The sequence below is a fragment of the Ranitomeya imitator genome, chromosome 5 (assembly GCF_032444005.1).
Source record: "Ranitomeya imitator isolate aRanImi1 chromosome 5, aRanImi1.pri, whole genome shotgun sequence".
Classification (NCBI taxonomy): Eukaryota; Metazoa; Chordata; class Amphibia; order Anura; family Dendrobatidae; genus Ranitomeya; species Ranitomeya imitator.
In genome coordinates this window covers 429,862,920-429,885,506 of record NC_091286.1, presented here as the reverse complement: position 1 = coordinate 429,885,506, position 22,587 = coordinate 429,862,920, and positions in this window count along the sequence as shown.

Genomic DNA, 22,587 nt, shown 5'->3' with positions numbered 1-22,587 from the left:
GATACTGTGGTGGATAGGTTGCAGCAGATTTGGACTCATATGGTGGACAATTTGACATTGTCCCAGGAGAAGGCTCAACGTTTCGCTAACCGCTGGCGCTGTGTGGGTCCCCGACTTCGTGTTGGGGATTTGGTTTGGTTGTCGTATCGTTATGTTCCTATGAAGGTTTCCTCTCCTAAGTTTAAGCCTCGTTTCATTGGCCCGTATAAGATTTCTGAGGTTATCAATCCTGTGTCATTTCGTTTGGCCCTTCCTGCTTCTTTTGCCATCCATAATGTGTTCCATAGGTCGCTATTGCGGAGATACGTGGCGCCTGTGGTTCCATCCGTTGATCCTCCTGCCCCGGTGTTGGTTGAGGGGGAGTTGGAGTATGTGGTGGAGAAGATTTTGGATTCTCGTGTTTCGAGACGGAAACTCCAGTACCTGGTCAAGTGGAAGGGTTATGGTCAGGAAGATAATTCCTGGGTTTTTGCCTCTGATGTTCATGCTGCCGATCTGGTTCTTGCCTTTCGTTTGGCTCATCCTGGTCGGCCTGGGGGCTCTGGTGAGGGTTCGGTGACCCCTCCTCAAGGGGGGAGTACTGTTGTGAATTCTGTTGTCGGGCTCCCTCCTGTGGTCATGAATGGTACTTCGGCTGGTTCTGTCCATGGACTTCCTCTGGTGGGTGTTTCTGAGTTTCCTTCCACAGGTGACGAGGTTAATTCGTTAGCTGGCTGCTCTATTTAACTCCACTTAGATCTTTGCTCCATGCCACCTGTCAATGTTCCAGTATTGGTCTAGTTCACTCCTGGATCGTTCTTGTGACCTGTCTTCCCAGCAGAAGCTAAGTTCCAGCTTGTATTTCTTTGGTTTGCTATTTTTCTGTCCAGCTTGCTATTTTTATTGTTGTCTTGCTTGCTGGAAGCTCTGGGATGCAGAGGGAGCGCCTCCGCACCGTGAGTCGGTGCGGAGGGTCTTTTTTGCGCCCTCTGCGTGGTCTTTTTGTAGGTTTTTGTGCTGACCGCAAAGTAACCTTTCCTATCCTCGGTCTGTTCAGTAAGTCGGGCCTCACTTTGCTAAATCTATTTCATCTCTGTGTTTGTATTTTCATCTTTACTCACAGTCATTATATGTGGGGGGCTGCCTTTTCCTTTGGGGAATTTCTCTGAGGCAAGGTAGGCTTTATTTTTCTATCTTCAGGGCTAGCTAGTTGCTTAGGCTGTGCCGAGTTGCATAGGGAGCGTTAGGCGCAATCCACGGCTATTTCTAGTGTGTTTGATAGGATTAGAGATTGCGGTCAGCAGAGTTCCCACGTCCCAGAGCTCGTCCTTTATTATCAGTAACTATTAGGTCATTCCGTGTACTCTTAACCACCAGGTCCATTATTGTCCTGACCACCAGGTCATAACAGGGTACGCTGCTGAGTAGCACCAAATTCTACTAGGCCCAAAAGGATTTCCTGGGCTAGATGCCGTTACAAAATAGTAGTTAGGTAAACAGGCGGTTTAGCTTGCTTCATGGGTGGGATACGCTGCTGAGTAGCACTAAATTCTACTAGGCCCAAAAGGATTTCCTGGGCCAGATGCCGTTAAAAATAGTAATTAGGTAAACAGACGGTGGGTGGCTGGGCTACTCTGCTGACTAGCAGACACTGAAGCTTTGGAGCAGACCTCTGAATCCCAGGCCATAGTATGAGTAAACAACTCTGCAGACGACCCAACCAAACTGGAATTGATGATGGCAACGTCATTTATAACTCAGCAAGGGGACTAAATAAAGAGTCTCCATTTTTTCCAAAAATTTGGCCACAGACACCACTTAAGTGGCATCAATTTTGCCAGAGTTTTTTAAAACGGTTGGTGAGGTGATTTTCAAAAATCATCAAGCTTTTAGTCTCCCCAAGATGACACAAGGAGAAAAGTCATTGCGGATCCAGGATTTGTTCATCTTGATGAACGTTAATCTGTCTACATTGTCACTGGACAGCCGCGTGCGTTTTTCTGTCAGCACACCACCAGCAGTGCAGAGCACACGTTGAGAGAGAACGCTGGCTGCGGGGCACGACAAGATCTCCAAGGTGTGAGTGGTGAGCTCAGGCCATTTTTCAAGATTGGAAGCCCAAAATGAGCAAGTATCCAGTTTCCCATTCATGGCATCGATGTTAACTTGGAGATATTCTTGTACCATCCTCTCTAGGCGTTGGCTGTGCGTCAGACTTCATATCTCCTGTGGCCTTGCAAAGGATGGTCTAAAAAAATCTTGAAACGATTGGAAAAAATTGCTGTTACCACCAGATACGATGTTACTGTTACGGTTTGAGTGATGAGTCGATAGTCCCACGGTTGGCAAGTTAGAACTCAGAGATTCACTACGTGCACCACTGGTGTTTTGTGGAAAAGCAGATTCTGTTAGATTCTGAAACAGTCTCTGCTGATACTCCTGCATGCGTGAATCCCTTTTTATGGCAGGAATTATTTCATCGAACAAAGTCCAGCTCACCATGGTTGACATCCTTGGAGACTCGGAGCACGGAACCGCTGTGTCAGGGCATAGAAAATGAAAGAAGAAATGAGGAATCCAGCTCAACGAAGTAGGGAAATAAACTTCTTTCTTTATTCACTTGAAAATATATTCAGTGGAGGATAAAAACATCAGCAATTACAAAGGATAAAATGCGATACCTAATTAATAACTAATAATTAGGTACACCACATTAGAAGTGACGCAGCTGAAAGTACCTGGTATCTTGTAGTCCTGATGTGAATTGGGAAGATTCCCAATTCACATCAGGACTACAAGATACCAGGTACTTTCAGCTGCATCACTTCTAATGTGGTGTACCTAATTATTTGTACTGAATGTCCAACTGGGGGTCTGTATGTGGGGGAGACCGGGCAGAAACTGAGAACAAGGATGAACTCTCATCGCCATACAATAAGAGAAAAAAGAATGGATCTACCTGTGGCAATGCATTTTTGTCTCCCAAATCATAACATTATGGACATGAAATTACTTGTGTTAAAAGGTAGCTTCAAATCGCAGAGAGACAGAAGAGTCTGGGGATATAACCTGATGACAACCTTTGACACTCACACTGCAGGAATGAATGTGTCGCACGGATTTATGTCTTTTTATATGAACTAAAGAACTTGCCCCTCAGACCATGTGGGGTCATCACAACAGAGACCCTAATCACAGGACAATAAAACAATCCTTATCTAAGAATTGGCCCAATATTTATGGACGTAACTGTTTATCACCCATGGTAATTCTGCTTCAAGTCACCTGTCTTATCCATGATTACTCCCTTTTTTTATGCTATGTTGTGCATAAATATGTGATTCTTCCGAATTTGTTTTAGTCTTTGCCTGATGAAGAGACCTGTGTAGTCTCAAAAGCTTGCAATTTGTTACCATCTTTTCAGTTAGCCATTAAAAGGTATCAACCACTGAGGACTCTCAATTCTAAATATTTGAATATCTACTGGCTAACACGGTACCAAGATATATTTCTTTCCTGTATCAAAGATTCTGAGCATCAGTGCAGATCATTTCCTCGTCTGGATTCACAGAAGCTCTGGAGCAGACCTCTGATTCCCAGGCTATAGTATGCGTAAACAGCTCTACAGACTCAACCATGTGTGTTACCCCATGCTCAGACGGGCGGCTGGAGACTTGGGAGTTGTGAGGAAGCATGTGCGATTGGGGTGACAACTCTGAGGACTGGAGTAGTTGTGATGTTGAAGTTGACATGGAGGAGAGCCCACTTGAACGAGCACTTGATATCTGTTCAAGCACCTGCTGTTTTTGTGCCTCATCTGGAATTTTTGGCGATGCTTGTAGAAATGGTCGTAAGAAAGGGATCATATCAGATTGTCCATGAAAAAAAGTAGACATCTTACTTTGGCTGGAAGATGGTCTTTATTCTGCAGATGTTACTGTTGCTTTACCCTCTACCCCACGGACACAACCTTTTTTTCCCTTTCCAACACGCCTATTCCCCTGTCCACCAGCAGCAGGCCTTTTGACACTCATTTTAGTGCTTAACTAATTGGCAACTCTGTATCTGTAGTTGTTGGCACAACAACCGATGGATGAGAACCAAGCAGAACTGAGTGGCCAAACTGTGGTACTAGACCCAAACTATTAACTGGGTTAGATGCAGTAAAATTTAGATACACAGGCGGTGTAGTTAGTTTCACAGGCGGGCTACTCGGCTGATGTGCAGACACTGCTCCAAGGCCCAAAACTATTAACTGGATTAGATGCAGTAAAAATAGAGATACACAGGCGGTGTAGTTAGTTTCACAGGTGGGCTACTCTGCTGATGTGCAGACACTGCTCCAAGGCCCAAAACTATTAACTGGATTAGATGCAGTGAAAATTGAGATACACAGGTGGTATAGTTAGTTTCACAGGCGGGCTACTCTGCTGACGTGCAGACACTGCTCCTAGGCCCAAAACTATGAACTGGATTAGATGCAGTAAAAATTGAAATACACAGGCAGTATAGTTAGTTTCACAGGCGGGCTACTCTGCTGTAATGCAGACACTGCTCCTAGGCCCAAAAATATTAACTGGATTAGATGCAGTAAAAATGGAGATATACAGGCGGTATAGTTATTTTCACAGGCGGGCTACCCTGCTGACGTGTAGACACTGCTCCTAGGGCCAAAACTATTAACTTGATTAGATGCAGTAAAAATAGAGATACACAGGCGGTATGGTTAGTTTCACAGGCGGGCTACTGTGCAGACACTGCTCCTAGGGCCAAAACTATTAACTGGATTAGATCTCTTTCCGTCCGTATTACTTATAGCTCATATGGGCCGTAACACAGAAAGCACAATTACTCCATGAATAAAATCAATTTTTATTACATAAATCAATAATTACACTACAAACTACAATTACAAAAAACCCTCAATATCTCAGTAGTGAGGAACCGAACAAAATACTAATCATACACAGCGCAATTTTGGCAATATATCCTATACAGATTAATGGGCTCTATTATGCAATGGTTTCCAAAACCTCTCTAATAGCATTACTCCAAACATCAATGGATATTGAAAGGGGGATGGTAAACTTAGCAGCCCCTTGTAAAACGGCTCCTGGTTATCCCCATATTGTAGCAGTATAACACAAAGCACCCTGCTGGTGCTTACTACATATGTAGCCTAAATGGAGACATAGGGAAAGCTATACTTACAGCGCTGTATGAAGAGTGTCCGGTCCCTCCACCCCGACGCGCATTTCGTCCACACTTCTTCAGGGGGCGTGTCGGGGAAGAGGGACTTACACTCTCTTATAGTGCCCTGCAGCCTATGGCTGAACCCCCCTCTCCCATGTGATCGTCGGTAATCCAGGTAACTCGGCGCGCCGAGTTGTTCCACCGCCGCTACTGAATGACTCATCGCCCTCGGTCAGGGAAAAGCCGGTGACGCACGCATCAGCTGTTGCCGATCACTTGTTCACCAGCTGACCTGAAGGACCGAAGGATTCAGAGTCTGCGGCTGGACGGATCCAAGACAGCGCGCTCCCCCTGAACACCAATGACAACAGAGAAGTATCTAGCGCAACCTAATTTGCTAAATGCAAGTGGCTATAAATAGTTCCATATCACCGAAACAACTATACTAACTCATGACTAGTGTTGAGCGATACCGTCCGATACTTGAAAGTATCGGTATCGGATAGTATCGGCCGATACCCGAAAAATATCGGATATCACCGATACCGATATCCGATACCAATACAAGTCAATGGGACATCAAGTATCGGAAGGTATTCTCATGGTTCCCAGGGTCTGAAGGAGAGGAAACTCTCCTTCAGGCCCTGGGATCCATAGGGATGTGTAAAATAAAGAATTAAAATAAAAAATATTGATATGCTCACCTCTCCGGCGGCCCCTGGACTTCACGCTGCTAACCGGGAGGCTTCTTTGTTTAAAAAGCGCGCCTTTCGGACCTGTAAATGACGTCCCGGCTTCTGATTGGTCGCGTGCCGCCCATGTGACCGGCACGCGACCAATCAGAGGCCGCGACGTCATTCGCAGGTCCTCAATTCCTAGAATTAGCAGTTTTGTGAATGAGAATGACGTCGCGGCTTCTGATTGGCCGCGTGCCGCCCATGTGACCGGCACGCGGCCAATCAGAAGCCGCGACGTCATTCTCATTCACAAAACTGCTAATTCTAGGAATTGAGGACCTGCGAATGACGTCGCGGCCTCTGATTGGTCGCGTGCCGGTCACATGGGCGGCACGCGACCAATCAGAAGCCGGGACGTCATTCACAGGTCCGAAAGGCGCGCTTTTTAAACAAAGAAGCCTCCCGGTTAGCAGTGTGAAGTCCAGGGGCCGCCGGAGAGGTGAGCATATCAATATTTTTTATTTTAATTCTTTATTTTACACATCCCTATTGATTCGATACCGATACCCGATATCACAAAAATATCGGATCTCGGTATCGGAATTCCGATACCGCAAGTATCGGCCGATACCCGATACTTGCGGTATCGGAATGCTCAACACTACTCATGACAATTATTAATAACATCAAACGCTAATTAGAACAATAAAAATAGCAGCAATCATTAACTAAGTGCATGATGCATATTGAGTGAATCTACGAATAAATATAAGTCTATTAACATTACATCTCAACTACAAACAAGCTGATGTAATAAATTCTAATATTTTATACATAGTTTATTAAAGTGCTAATGTGTTGAAGTGACATTGTACCCCATAACAATGTCACTTTCTGCAAATATAATCTCATGTGGCCCATTTTATTCATAATAATATACTAAATAATTTATTAAATAATTCTATCAAATTATTGCCATTTCTAATACACACACTAATTTAAATATATCTAACATTAGCCCAACGTGAGAACTCCGATGCCACCATAATTAAGGTGTCTTCTTCTATCATCTTCCATATAGTTCATTACAGCGATATATAGCCAGTGATAGCTTTAATAGCAGGATTCCGGTCATAGTGCAAGCAAGGCAAAAATAACATCCTACAAGAGACTGAAAATGAACAATTATTAATATCCTAAAATCTAATAAAAATTTCTAAAGAATAATAAATAACCCTCTTGATATTTAGTATATTTAGTATATTATTATGAATAAAATGGGCCACATGAGATTATATTTGCAGAAAGTGACATTGTTATGGGGTACAATGTCACTTCAACACATTAGCACTTTAATAAACTATGTATAAAATATTAGAATTTATTACATCAGCTTGTTTGTAGTTGAGATGTAATGTTAATAGACTTATATTTATTCGTAGATTCACTCAATATGCATCATGCACTTAGTTAATGATTGCTGCTATTTTTATTGTTCTAATTAGCGTTTGATGTTATTAATAATTGTCATGAGTTAGTATAGTTGTTTCGGTGATATGGAACTATTTATAGCCACTTGCATTTAGCAAATTAGGTTGCGCTAGATACTTCTCTGTTGTCATTGGTGTTCAGGGGGAGCGCGCTGTCTTGGATCCGTCCGGCCGCAGACTCTGAATCCTTCGGTCCTTCAGGTCAGCTGGTGAACAAGTGATCGGCAACAGCTGATGCGTGCGTCACCGGCTTTTCCCTGACCGAGGGCGATGAGTCATTCAGGAGCGGCGGTGGAACAACTCGGCGCGCCGAGTTACCTGGATTACCGACGATCACATGGGAGAGGGGGGTTCAGCCATAGGCTGCAGGGCACTATAAGAGAGTGTACGTCCCTCTTCCCCAACACGCCCCCTGAAGAAGTGTGGACGAAACACGCGTCGGGGTGGAGGGACCGGACACTCTTCATACAGCGCTGTAAGTATAGCTTTCCCTATGTCTCCATTTAGGCTACATATGTAGTAAGCACCAGCAGGGTGCTTTGTGTTATACTGCTACAATATGGGGATAACCAGGAGCCGTTTTACAAGGGACTGCTAAGTTTACCATCCCTCTTTCAATATCAATTGATGTTTGGAGTAATGCTATTAGAGAGGTTTTGGAAACCATTGCATAATAGAGCCCATTAATCTGTATAGGATATATTGCCAAAATTGCGCTGTGTATGATTAGTATTTTGTTCGGTCCCTCACTACTGAGATATTGAGGTTTTTTTGTAATTGTAGTTTGTAGTGTAATTATTGATTTATGTAATAAAAATTTATTTTATTCATGGAGTAATTGTGCTTTCTGTGTTACGGCCCATGTGAGCTATAAGTAATACGGACGGAAAGAGATATAAGCTATTGCACATTTATATTGCGGATCATTGATTGTGAGTTAAATGTAACTGGATTAGATGCAGTAAAAATAGAGATACACAGGCGATAGTTATTTTCACAGGCGGGCTACTCTGCTGATGTGCAGACACTGCTCCTTGGCCCAAAACTATTAACTGGGTTAGATGCAGTAAAAATTGAGATACACTGGCGGTGTAGCTAGCTTCACAGACGGGCTACTCAGATGACTATCAGACAATGCTACTAGCCCAAAAGGATTGGCTGAGCTAGATTACACCAAATGATGTGACAAACATTTGCACAGCACTGGCACAGACCTGCCTGGCAAACAGTGCTATGAACTGCTTTAACCTACCCTGAAAAGGGCTGATATTACAACTAGTCCCGACTCCTCCCGACTCCCTATACCTATCTCTCTGAAAATTCACTCCAAAAAAACACTCTTAGACTGTATAGCGCCCACAGCAGCAGCGGTGCCATAAAATTTAGATACACAGGCGGTATAGTTAGTTTCACAGGCGGGCTACTCTGCTGACGTGCAGACACTGCTTCTAGGTCGGAAACTATTAACTGGATTAGATGCAGTAAAAATTTAGATACACAGGCATTATATTTAGTTTCACAGGCGGGCTACTCTGCTGAAGTGCAGACATTGCTCCTTGGCCCAAAACTATTAACTGGATTAGATGGAGTAAAAATTGAGATACACAGGCGGTGTAGTTATTTTCACAGGCAGGCTACTCTGCTGACGTGCAGACACTGCTCCTAGGCCCAAAATTATTAGCTGGATTAGATGCAGTAAAAATTTAGATACACAGGCGGTATAGTTATTTTCACAGGCGGGCTACTCTGCTGATGTGCAGACACTGCTCCTAGGCCCAAAACTATTAACTGGATTAGATGCAGTAAAAATTGAGATACACATTCGGTGTAGTTAGTTTCACAGGCTTGCTACTCTGCTGACGTGCCGACACTGCAGTCTATTAACAATGATAAACAGTTTTAATGTGCAAATCAAGTTAGGCATTTGGTGAACAAACAGTTATGGAACAGAAACTCGAACAGCCGAATTTTAAGCAAATTGTTCGAGTTCGTCGAATGACTCGAACACCGCCCAAAACAGGTCCAATTTGAAATTGGCGAACAGTTCGACTCAAACACCGCTCATCTCTACTGGGAGCTATAAGAATACAAGAGTGTATTCTGCAGCGGTTCTTTAGGCCTACAGTTGATGCCAAGGTTCAGAGATTTTTTGTGTCATGCCCACACCATGAATGTTATATACCGTACTTTCCGGCATATAAGACGACTGGGCATGTAAGACGACAAGAGGAAAAATAAGCCAGCTCACCCGTGATGCATAAACCAATCTTCGGGAGCACGGACCCGCTGTGTCCAGGCATGTAAAGTAAAAAAAAGAAGGAATGTCCAGCTTCACCGAATCCGTAAAAAAGAATTTTCTTTATTAACAAACTTTAAACATGGAGGATACAGACTTCAGCACGAACCATATGGGTAAGAACCTCAACACGTTTCTGGAGACTAAGCTCCCTTAATCATGACCATGAAAGTTCTTTTTTACGGATTCGATGAAGCTGGACATTCCTTCTTTTCATGTAAGACGACCCCCAACTTTTCCAGTTAAAATATAAAATCTTCTTAAAAGTCGGGGGTCTTCTTATATGCCATGTGTCGTCTTATAGGGCCGGTGACTAATGTGCCTTTTGGCGGGGAGTGTGTTGTGAATTCTGCTCTTGGGTTCCCTCCAGTGGTTGTAGGTGGGAATGCAGTTGTCTCTGAGTCGCAGTCCTGGCAGGTGTATCTGCTGATTGCAGTTCTGACTGGGATATTTAGGTGTACAGGATTCATTAGTCCTTGCCAGTTGTCAATGTTTCTTCTGAAGTGTTGGATCACTTTCTGGCTTCTCCTGCTTAGCTGCCAATTCAGCAAAGATAGGTGTCTGGTTTTTGTTTCTGTGGCACACATGCAGAGTGCTTATATTCTGTGCTATTCATTTGTTTTTCTCTTGTCCAGCTTAGACTGTGTCAGTGTTTTCTCAGTCTTGTTGGATTCTCTGGAGTTGCAGATATACGCTCCACACCTTTTAGTTAGATGGTGGAGTTTTTGTATTTTCTGCTGTGGATATTTTTGGAAGGATTTTTAATACTGACCGCTTAGTATCCTGTCCTATCCTTTCCTATTTAGCTAGTGTGTGCCTCATTTGCTAAATCCTGATTCCTGCCTGCGTGTGTCTTTTCCTCTACTACTCACAGTCAATATTTGTTGGGGGCTGCCTATCCTTTGGGGTTCTGCTCTGAGGCAAGGTAGAAATTCCTATTTCCATCTATAGGGGTATTTAGTTCTCCGGCTGTGTCGAGGTGCCTAGGTTTTGTTAGGCACACCCCACGGCTACTTCTAGTTGCGGTTTTAAGATCAGGGTTTGCGGTCAGTATAGTTACCACCTACTCAAGTGAAAGTTTTCATGCTGCTCCAAGGTCACCTGATCATAACAGGAGTGGTCCCGATGATGAAGAGGGGGCATCTCACAGGAAAGCCCCATTACCTCATTGTATCTGCAGCGTGGGGTCTCTGTGCTGGGGAGCGGCGTCGGCTGCTCCTCTTTGTGCCACTTGGGTGCTGTGCTGTGGGGCGGCGGCTCCCCTTCGTGCAGCGTCAGGGCTCTGTGCTGTGGGGTGGCGTATCTTCGTGCAGAGTCGGGGCTCCTCCGGCATTTCCCAGTTCCTCAAAGCCCCAAGGCCCCGGCAGCTCCATTGCTGGGATGCGGTGGCCTCCGGGAAAATGGTCGCTGGGGGCGGCGCATGCTCAGATTCAGATCTCGTCCCGAGATCTCGGGAGATGAGATATGAATCTGAGCATGCGCCCCCCCAGCGGCCATCTTTCCGGAGGCCACCACATCGCAGCAATGGAGCTGCCGGGGCCTCCGGGCTTTGAGGAAATGCCAGAGGAGCCCCGACTCTGCACTAAGATACGCCGCCGCCGCCCCACAGCACAGCACCCTCGCGGCACAAAGAGGAGCAGCCGCAGCTGCTTCCCAGCACAGAGACCCCACGCTGCAGCTACAATGAGGTAATGGGTGATATTCCACTCACACTTTCCTGTGAGATGCCCCCTCTTCGTTATTGGAGAACACTCCCCCCCACCCACTATATACACATTGGTGTCTGCACCAGGTGCACAAGACGACACCCGGCGTATAAGACGACCCCAACTTTTAAGAAGATTTTCAGGGGTTAAAAAGTCGTCTTATACGCCGAAACATACGGTAGGTACCTTTTGAGCTGATTGCTATGGATCTGGTAGGACCAATAGTGATATCAGTAAGGGGCCACCGACACACATTGGTTGTAGTGGATTATGCAACTAATTACCTGGAAGCCATTCCTCTCCGTCATATCATGGCAAAACTTATTTCCTGGGAGCTTTTTGCCATGTTTTGTTGCCTTGGACTACCAAAGGAAATCCTTAAAGGGACTCTGTCACCTGAATTTGGAGGGAACAATTTTCAGCCATAGAGGCAGGGTTTTCGGGTGTTTGATTCACCCTTTCCTTACCCGCTGGCTGCATGCTGGCTGCAATATTGAATTGAAGTTCATTCTCTGTCCTTCATAGTACACGCCTGCGCAAGGCAAGATTGACATACACATGACAGCTTGGCAAACACTGAATATTCGGGCTTCACGTTCATGTGAATGGGGTCCAGGTTTGGGTTGTTCCTGTACTCGAACCAAACGTTTTTTTAACTGTTCGGCTGAACCGCCGGGCCCAAACATTGGGCTTTGTGTTACATTACGTTGGTATGAAACTCTAAAAACTGCTTTGCTTTCTGCAAGTGACCTATATTTTTTGCTTAATAAAAAGAAACTTGGTTTCCAGAGAACTAGCAATTACAAAATGAGTATGGCATGTAGTAAGAGACAGGAAAGTGGAAGTGCTGATGATGGTAAATGCAGACAATGAGAACGTGGTGCAGGTACGACTGCGACTTATGCTGGAGCACAAGAAACATGCCCATCCAAGACACATAATTTCCTGTCCCACTGTCACGGGGCTACCGGGACAGAGAAGTTCCAGAGAACCGCAGCGCTCTGGGCCTCATTAACACACGATGAACAGAAGCTCTTCTCCTGAATTCTGACCTGGCTGTCTTGTGCCAACAGGGCAGAAGTTAAACTTAGTTACTGAAGTTGCTGAGAGCTTGGTCTCTCAGCTGAATTGATTTTTGTAATTTCATCTCCTATATAGACTCAGCTTTGACTACAACTGTTGTCAGTGATCAGTTCTGCTGCCTGGCTTGAAGTGGGAAGGAGCGTGGTGTTGGAGCTTGGAGGTTTATCTACAGAGATTGTTGTCTGCTGTTTTGGTTGCATGTTAAACCTGTTTTCCTTCCTAGTTTTTCCCCACTCTTCCCTTCTCTGTGTTTCCTCTGTGGCTGTGTGAGCATTTGGTGAGTTTGAGATTTTAGTTACCTTGTCTGCATACCCTGTTTACTTGTCATATTTATACACTGGTGTATTCCTCCTCCCTGGGGGGAGAGGGGGCCACTGATAGGGCCTGCACAGGAGACAGGGATACGCTGGCGGCTCAGTCCTCCTAACCATTATAGGTATCCCTGAGATAAGGGAAAGCCAAGGCCCCTTTATAGTGGCAGGGACAGATGTGGGTCACAGTACGCCGTCCTGCCCCTTTATTGCCATAAACGGCATGACACCCACTTTGCAGGGGCCATGGTACATCACTTCTGAAGCCAGAGCAGTGCAAATAGGTGGTCAGTTGGATAGCAGATAATGCTTCCAGCATGCTTAGCAGCACCACCAAGTATTCCATGCCATCCAGTCTCAACAGCCAACAGCCTGGATCACTTCATCCTCATCCTGATCTTTCTTCCTCCCACCTTGTTGAGACCCAGGAAACTAGTGATCCCACAGTAGGACACTCAGATGAGCTCTTTACAACATCACTTCTTGATTGTGGCCTCTCATCCTGCATGTTCCAAGAGGGAAAGGAGGAAAAGCTGTTTAGTGATGCAAAAAACTTAGAGCAACCAAGGCCACAAGAAGAGGATGATGGGGAAGTGCAAATTTTTTCAAGGGAGGAAGATGATGATGAGACACAGTTGCTAATAAGTAAGCTTGTTGTCAAGTCACCAAGTCAGGAAGGCCGGGGTACGGCAGTAGAAGACGAGGTGGTGGATGATGAAGTCACCAACCCAACCTGGTAATCTGGCATGCAGATCGAGGCAAGCATTGCTGATGAGGATTGGCAGCACCAAAACAAGCAGGAAAAGACACTGGTGTGACCAGAGGGACAAGGCAGGCAACTGTTCTGCAGAGCACCGACATTCCTGAATTTCTACGTCAAAGTGTTTGGTGTTCCCCTGTCTAGGAGTTTTTAAAAGAGAGTTTTGAGACAAAAGAAATGGTCATTTGCAACCTGTGCCATGCCAAGATCTGCAGGGGCATGATCACTAAGAACCTAACGACCACCAGCATGATCAGGCACATGTCATCTAAGCACCCGACTTGGTGGTCCGAACGCCTAGGTACACGATTGGTGCCATTGCGTTACACCACTGCCTCTTCCCCTACACTAGGTGCTTTCCAATCGCCTGTCTGTCCATAACACTGTCGCAGATGACTATCGCCCTTCATTTATCCTTGCACATTCTGACAGTTTTTTTTTCCTCTAACATTGACTTTATTTGGAGCATTTGGAGGTTGTAAAGTTAACAGATTAGTTTTTTTAATAGGTGTACATGAGTATTATCATTATTTGTTGTCCACTGTAACTATATATAAGTTGTTTGTCTGACTCAGGAACTAGGATTTTTACTAGGTTTTTTGTCCTTGTTGTACATATTTTAAATAATTTTATAGTATTGTGTATTTATATAATAAACTTTTATATATTTTTATATTGTAAATCTTTTTTTGGTCTCATACAATACAAGAGTTAACAATTGTTATTTTTCCAATGAAATCTACATGGGGGCACATAAATCGTTTTCAACAAAAACATGTTCCCAGCCTTTTGATACAAAAGTATTTTCTGTGAGCTTAATATTAAGGATGCACTAAACTTGCATGTAGTGAGAAGATCAATGTGAAAAAAAAACACACTGATGTTAAACAACATCACCTGCGTGAATTTGATAGAACATACATAAGTTTGTTTATTGTGAGACTGACTAGATGATAGCTGATGTTATGACATAGACACTTCCAAGAGCAAAATTTGAAGGATGTAGAACCACTATTGGACTATCAGGATAAGAAGTTTTTGAGTGGTGGTGTTAAAATAATGCTTATTATTGTATACTAGATGGTGGCCCGATTCTAACGCATCGGGCATTCTAGAATATGCATGTCCACGTAGTACATTGCCCAGCCACGTAGTATATTGCCCAGCGACATAGTATATTGCCCAGCGACATAGTATACAGCACAGAGCCACGTAATATATTGCCCAATCACATAGCATATTGCCCAGTTACGTAGTAAATTGCCCAGTGACGTAGTATACAGCACAGAGCCACGTAGTATATTGCCCAGTCACATAGTATATTGCACAGACCACGTAGTATATTGCCCAGTGACGTAGTATACAGCACAGAGCCACGTAGTATATTGCCCAGTCACGTAGTATATTGCACAGACCACGTAGTATATTGCCCAGTGGCGTAGTATACAGCACAGAGCCACGTAGTATATTGCCCAGTCACGTAGTATTTTGCCCAGTCACGTAGTATATTGCACAGATCACATAGTATATTGCCCAGCGACGTAGTATATTGCCCAATCACGTAGTATATTGCCCAGTCAAGTGGTATATTGCCCAGCCACGTAGCATATTGCCCAGCGACGTAGTATACAGCACAGAGCCACGTAGTATATTGCCCAGTCACATAGTATATTGCCCAGTGACGTAGTATATTGCCCAGCGACGTAGTATACAGCACGGAGCATATTGCCCAGCCACATAGTATATTGCCCAGTTACGTAGTATATTGCCCAGTGACGTAGTATACAGCACAGAGCCACGTAGTATATTGCCCAATTACATAGTATATTGCCCAGTGACGTAGTATACAGCACAGAGCCACGTAGTATATTGCACAGTGACATAGTATACAGCACAGAGCCACGTAGTATATTGCCCAGCGACATAGTATATTGCCCAGCGACATAGTATACAGCACAGAGCCACGTAATATATTGCCCAATCACATAGCATATTGCCCAGTTACGTAGTATATTGCCCAGTGACGTAGTATACAGCACAGAGCCACGTAGTATATTGCCCAGTCACATAGTATATTGCACAGACCACGTAGTATATTGCCCAGTGACGTAGTATACAGCACAGAGCCACGTAGTTTATTGCCCAGTCACGTAGTATATTGCACAGACCACGTAGTATATTGCCCAGTGGCGTAGTATACAGCACAGAGCCACGTAGTATATTGCCCAGTCACGTAGTATTTTGCCCAGTCACGTAGTATATTGCACAGACCACATAGTATATTGCCCAGCCACGTAGTATATTGCCCAATCACGTAGTATATTGCCCAGTCAAGTGGTATATTGCCCAGCCACGTAGCATATTGCCCAGCGACGTAGCATACTGCACAGAGCCACGTAGTATATTGCCCAGTCACATAGTATATTGCCCAGTGACGTAGTATATTGCCCAGTGACGTAGTATACAGCACAGAGCATATTGCCCAGCCACATAGTATATTGCCCAGTTACGTAGTATATTGCCCAGTGACGTAGTATACAGCACAGAGCCACGTAGTATATTGCCCAGTTACGTAGTATATTGCCCAGTGACGTAGTATACAGCACAGAGCCACGTAGTATATTGCACAGTGACATAGTATACAGCACAGAGCCACGTAGTATATTGCCCAGCTACGTAGTATATTGCCCAGCCACGTATGTCACAGGTTAAAAAAAAATAAACATACTCACCTTCCGATCCGAGGGCCCCTTATAGTTCTGTCGGCAGCTTCCGGTCCCAGGGTGTGATGATGTCGCGGTCACATGACCGTGACGTCATGGCAGCTCCTTCTCGCGTAGGCGCGCAAGACCTGTGATGACGTCATGGTCACATATGACAGTAAAGAATCCGCGTCTATTATTATGCTTAAACCTTCCGTCCTCCAGACGTAGAGGATGCCCCCTTGTCCATGTCTCAGGTCTATGATTAGAAAGATCATCAGAAAGGTCTTTGTATTGTCCCCTCATATATTTATACATTAAAATAAGATCACCCCTTAGTCTTCGTTTTTCCAAACTAAATAGCCCCAAGTGTAATAACCTATCTTGGTATTGCAGACCCCCAGTCCTCTAATAACCTTGGTCGCTCCTCTCTGCACCCGCTCTAGTTCAGCTATGTCTTTCTTATACACCGGAGACAAGAACTGTGCACAGTATTCTAAGTGTGGTCGAACTAGTGACTTGTATAGAGGTAAAATTATGTTCTCCTCATGAGCATCTATGCCTCTTTTAATGCATCCCATTATTTTATTTGCCTTTGTAGCAGCTGCCTGACACTGACCACTAAATGTGAGTTTGTCATCCACCCATACACCCAGGTGTTTTTCATTGATGGTTTTGTCCAGAGTTTTAGAATTAAGCACATAGTTATACATCTTATTACTTCTACCCAAGTGCATGACCTTACATTTATCCCCATTAAAGCTCATTTGCCATTTATCAGCCCACGCTTCTAGTTTACATAAATCATCCTGTAATATAAAATTGTCCTCCTCTGTATTGATTACCCTGCAGAGTTTAGTGTCATCTGCAAATATTGAAATTCTACTCTGCATGCCCTCTACAAGGTCATTAATAAATACGTTAAAAAGAATAGGGCCCAATAATGACCCCTGTGGTACCCCACTGCTAACCGCGACCCAGTCCAAGTGTGCTCCATTAATAACCAACTTTGTTTTCTATTCCTGAGCCAGCTCTCAACCACTTACACATATTTTCTCCTATCCCCATTATTCTCACTTTATGTATCAACCTTTTGTGTGGCACTGTATCAAAATCTTTTGAAAAGTCCATATACACTACGTCCATTGGGTTCCCTTGGTCCAGTCCGGAACTTACCTCTTCATAGAAACTGATCAAATTAGTCTGACAGGAATGGTCCCTAGTAAACCCATGTTGATATTGGGTCATGAGGTTATTCCTCTTCAGATACTCCAGCATAGCATCCCTTAGAATGCTCTCCAGGATTTTACCCACAGTAGAGGTTAAGCTTACTGGCCTATAATTTCCGAGTTCAGTTTTTATCCCCTTTTTGAATATTGGCACCACATTTGCTATACGCCAGTCCTGTGATACAGACCCTGTTATTATGGAGTCTTTAAAGATTAAAAATAATGGTCTATCAATGACTGTACTTAATTCCTGCAGTACTCGGGGGTGTATCCCATCCGGGCCCGGAGATTTGTAAATTTTAGTGATTTTTAGACGCCGCCGTACTTCCTTCTGGGTTAAGCAGGTGACACTTAAAGGGAACCTGTCACCTGAATTTGGCGGGACTGGTTTTGGGTCATATGGGCAGAGTTTTCGGGTGTTTGATTCACCCTTTCCTTACCCGCTGGCTGCATGTTGGCTGAAATATTGTATTGAAGTTCATTCTCTGTCCTCCATAGTACATGCCTGCACAAGGCAAGATTGCTTTGCGCAGGCGTGTACTATGGAGGACAGAGAATGAACTTCAATCCAATATTGCAGCCAGCATGCAGCCAGCGGGTAAGGAAAGGGTGAATTAAACACCCGAAAACTCCGCCCATATGACCCAAAACCAGTCCCGCCAAATTCAGGTGACAGAGTCCCTTTAATGGGGAATTTTTGTTATCACTGATCATATTGTCTGCCATGGAATTTTCTTGTGTAAATACTGATTAAAAAAAGTAATTTAGCATATTGGCTTTTTCCTCATCCTCATCCTCCATTTCACCCAGGGGGCCAACACTATCATTTTTTAGTTTCTTACTATTTACGTAGTTAAAGAATATTTTGGGATTATTTTTATTCTCTCTGGCAATGAGTCTCTCTGTCTCAATTTTTGCTACCTTGATTTACTTTTTACAGAATTTTTTTTAATTTTCTGTATTTATTTAATGCCTCATCACTACCTACTTCCTTTAATTCTCTAAATGCTTTCTTTTTGTCACTTATTGCGCCCCTTACAGCTCTATTTAGCCATATTGGTTTCCTCCTATTTCTAGTATGTTTCTTCCCATATGGAATATACTGTGCACAGGTCCTATCCAGGATGCTAATAAATGTCTCCCATTTTCTTTGTGTATTATTATGTCTCAGGATATCGTCCCAGTTAATTGCACCAAGATCATCTCTCATCCGTTGGAAATTTGCCCTCCTGAAGTTTAGTGTCCTTGTTACCCCTCTACTACACATCTTATTAAAGGATACATGAAAACTTATTATTTTTTGATCTCTATTCCCCAAGTAACCCCCAACCCTTATATTTGATATGCGGTCTGGCCTCTTGGTTAATATTAGGTCTAGCAGTGCCCCCCTTTCTTGTTGGGTCCTGAACCAGTTGTGAAAGATAATTGTCTCTCATAGTTGTCAAAAACCCATTACCTTTGTTGGAACTGCAGTTTTCTGTTCCCCAATCTATTTCAGGGTAGTTGAAGTCCCCCATAATAATGGCTTCTCCTTGAGTCGCAGCTTCAGCTATTTGCTTTATGAGGATATTCTCCATTGCTTCCATTATTTTTGGAGACTTATAATTAACCCCTATCAGTAATTTATTATTTTTTCCTCCTCCCCTTATCTCCACCCACAGGGACTCTACATTTTCCTAAGATTCACCTATATTATCACGCAGGATGGGTTTTAAAGGTGATTTTACATATAGACACACACCTCCCCCTCGCTTATCCATTCGGTCATTTCTAAACAGACTATAGCCCTGCAAGTTAACCACCCAGTCATGGCTCTCATCCAGCCACGTTTCAGATATCCCCACCATGTCATAATTATGCTCCAACAACATTAATTCTAATTCGTCCATTTTGTTGACGAGCCTTCTGGCATTAGTATACATACACTTTATGTATCTCTCTGAAACTCTATTCTTTTTTAAATTATTAATTGTTCTAACCCCACCCCCCATGCCACCGCCACCCCCATCTTCTTTATTTGTGCCCAGGTCTCTATCTGCACTATCTTGCCCTCCTATAAAATGAATACCCTCCCCCCCAATCCCTAGTTTAAACACTCCTCCAACCTTCTAGCCATTCTCTCCCCAACACAGCTACACCCTCCCCATTGAGATGCAGCCCGTCCCTAGTGTAGAACCTGTAGCCAACTGAGAAGTCGGACCAGTTCTGCAGGAAACCAAACCCCTCCTTCCTACACCAATTCTTGAGCCACTTATTAACATCCCTAATCTCCCGTTGCCTCTCTGGCATGGCACGTGGTATAGGCAGTATTTCAGAAAATACCACTTTGGAGGTCCTTGCTTTCAGCCTAATTCCCTGAAATCATTTTTAAGGACCCTCCACCTACTTCTAACTTTGTCATTTGTGCCAATGTGCACCATGACCGCAGGGTCCTCACCAGCCTCTCCCAGTAATCTGTGAACCCGATCAGCGATGAGTCAGACTCGAGCGTCAGGTAGGCAGCACACCATTCGACGATCCCTGTTTTTGTGACAGATTGCCCTATCTGTTCCCCTAATAATTGAATCCCCCACTTGCTGGCCTGTCCTGCACCTGTCTGGCCTGCCCTGCGCTCCTATTTCCCTCCATACTGTAGCCGTCACTCCTCCGGCTTTCAGAGGACATTCCTGGCTGCAGCAGTGCTACCCCTGTACTGGCATCCCCCTTATCTGCCAACTTAGCAAACTTATTGGGGTGTGCCAGATCAGGACTAGCCTCCCTTGCACTCTTCCCTCTACCCGACCTTCTGTCACCCAGCTAGCTGCTCCACTGTCCTGCAGCTTCATCCTACCATCCCCCCTCATCTATCCCATTGAGCGTCTGCTCCGTGAGCAGAAGACTCCTTTCCATATTGTCTATGGATCTCAGTGTTGCCAGCTGCACATTTAGATCCAGAATCTGAGCTTCCAAATGCACAATGTGCTTACATCTCGCACAGCGGTATGCACCCTCGACCGGCTGATCAAGGACTGCATACATGTGGCAAGATGTGCACTGGATGGCATTAACATTAGTGGAGAACATTTCCTAATGGGTATTGCTCCAGACAGAAAAGTTAAATAAAAAATAAATGCAAAGTATCAATAAAATACAGACAGCAACTCAGTAATTCCTCACTTGGAAACTCTCTGAATCACAAGTCACACACTTACCGCCATTTGCACTTACACTCAGGTCACACTCAGCTCCTTCACACTCGCTAAGCTGAAGATTTAAAGAGATTTTTTTTTCTCTTTCCCCTCAGCAGCAATCCACCTTGCTGTTCAATGCACTTCCAAAGAAAAGTAGATAGAAAAATATTAATATTTGAGAGTCCTCAGTGGTTGATACCTTTTAATGGTTAACTGAAAAGATGGTAACAAATTGCCAACTTTCGAGACTACTCAGGTCTCTTCATCAGGCATAGAATGGCATAAAATCTGAAGAGTCACATATTTATTCACAAGAGGACACAGGAATAATGCAATAGATAACTCAAGTGATATGAAGCAGAACTTATTGTGGGATGGGGAGTAAACAGTTATGGCAGTAAATATCTGATCAGTTTATAAACAATGAGTGGGAAAGTTTTATTGTCCTGTGATTGAGGTCTGGTCCAGTTGTGATGCCCCCAAACCATCTGAGAAGCACATTCCTTAGTTGATATACAGTAGACAGACATAAATCCATGTGACACATTCATTTCTACACTGTGTGTCAAAAGTTGTCATATGTTTGTACTCCCAAATTTTTCTGTCTCTGAGATTTGAAGCAAATAATAATAATAATAATAACCATAATAATTAAATTTCTATAGCGCCAACATATTACGCAGCACTTTATACTTTAGAGGGGACTTATACAGACAATAAAAGACATTACAGCATAATGTGAATGGTAACAATTGCTTGTATTGGATGGACCAGCCAAAATGTAAGAAATCGGATGTTCATGTAATGCTGCATGAACCGGTGATCAGCCAGAATATGTAAAAGTACAGACAAGAGGGCTTTTAAATGCATAAAGCGTGTGAGAACATGATACGAGGAACCTGGTTATGGTAAAAGTTTTGAATGGACAACGAAGAGATAGTCAAATAAATTTTTGAGGCGGTTGACCAGTCTGAAGAAATGTGTTTCTAGGGCAGGCTTAAAACTGTGGGTATTGGGGATTAATCAAATTATCCTGGGTAGTGCATTCCAAAGAATTTGCACAGCACATGAGAAGTCTTGGAGACTGGAGTGGGAGGTTCTGATTATTGAGGATGTTAATCTCACATTATTAGCTGAGTGATGGCACGGGTAGGGTGTTAGACTGAGAAGAGGGAGGAGATGTAGGGTGGTGCTGAATCATGGATCACTTTGTGGGTGAGAGTGATAAGTTTATATTGAATTCTGTAGTGGATGGGTAACCAGTGCAATGACTGGCGCAAGGTAGAGGCATCGGTGTAAAGGTTGATGAGGAAGATCCTGGCTGCAGCATTCAAGACAGATTGGAGAGGGGAGAGTTTGGTAAGAGGGAGACCGTTTAATAGTTACAATAGTCCAGACAAAAATTAATAAGCGCAATAGTAAAAGTTTTTGCAGAGTTGAAAGTAAGAAGAGGTTGAATTCTAGAAATGTTTTTGAGGTGCAGATAACAAAAGCGAACCAGTGATCAGGTGTGGGGGGATGAATGAAAGATCTGAATCAACTATGACCTCAAGACAGCAGACATGTTGCTGGGGAGTAATGATAGAACCACACATGGAAATGGCAATGTAGGGCATAGTAAGGTTAGTAGAGGGAGGAAGCACAAGGAGATCAGTTTTTGACAGGTTCAGTTTCCTTTTGATACAAGCAATTTCATGTCCATGATGCTGTGATCAGGGATACAAACATGTTTGGCCACAGGTAAATCTATTATTTTCTCTTTTATTGCATGGTGATGAAAGTTTATCCTTTATCTAAGTTTTTGCTCTGTCTCCCCTATATGCAGACCCCCACCTCGACATTTGGTGCATATAATTAAGTACACTACATTAGATGGAATGCAGCAGAAGGTATTTGGGATCTTGTAGTCCTGATGTGAGTTGGGGATCTTTATCTTGTCCATGGTCATTATAAATGGACAGGTTTTACATTTTTTCTAGTTGCAGGGAAAG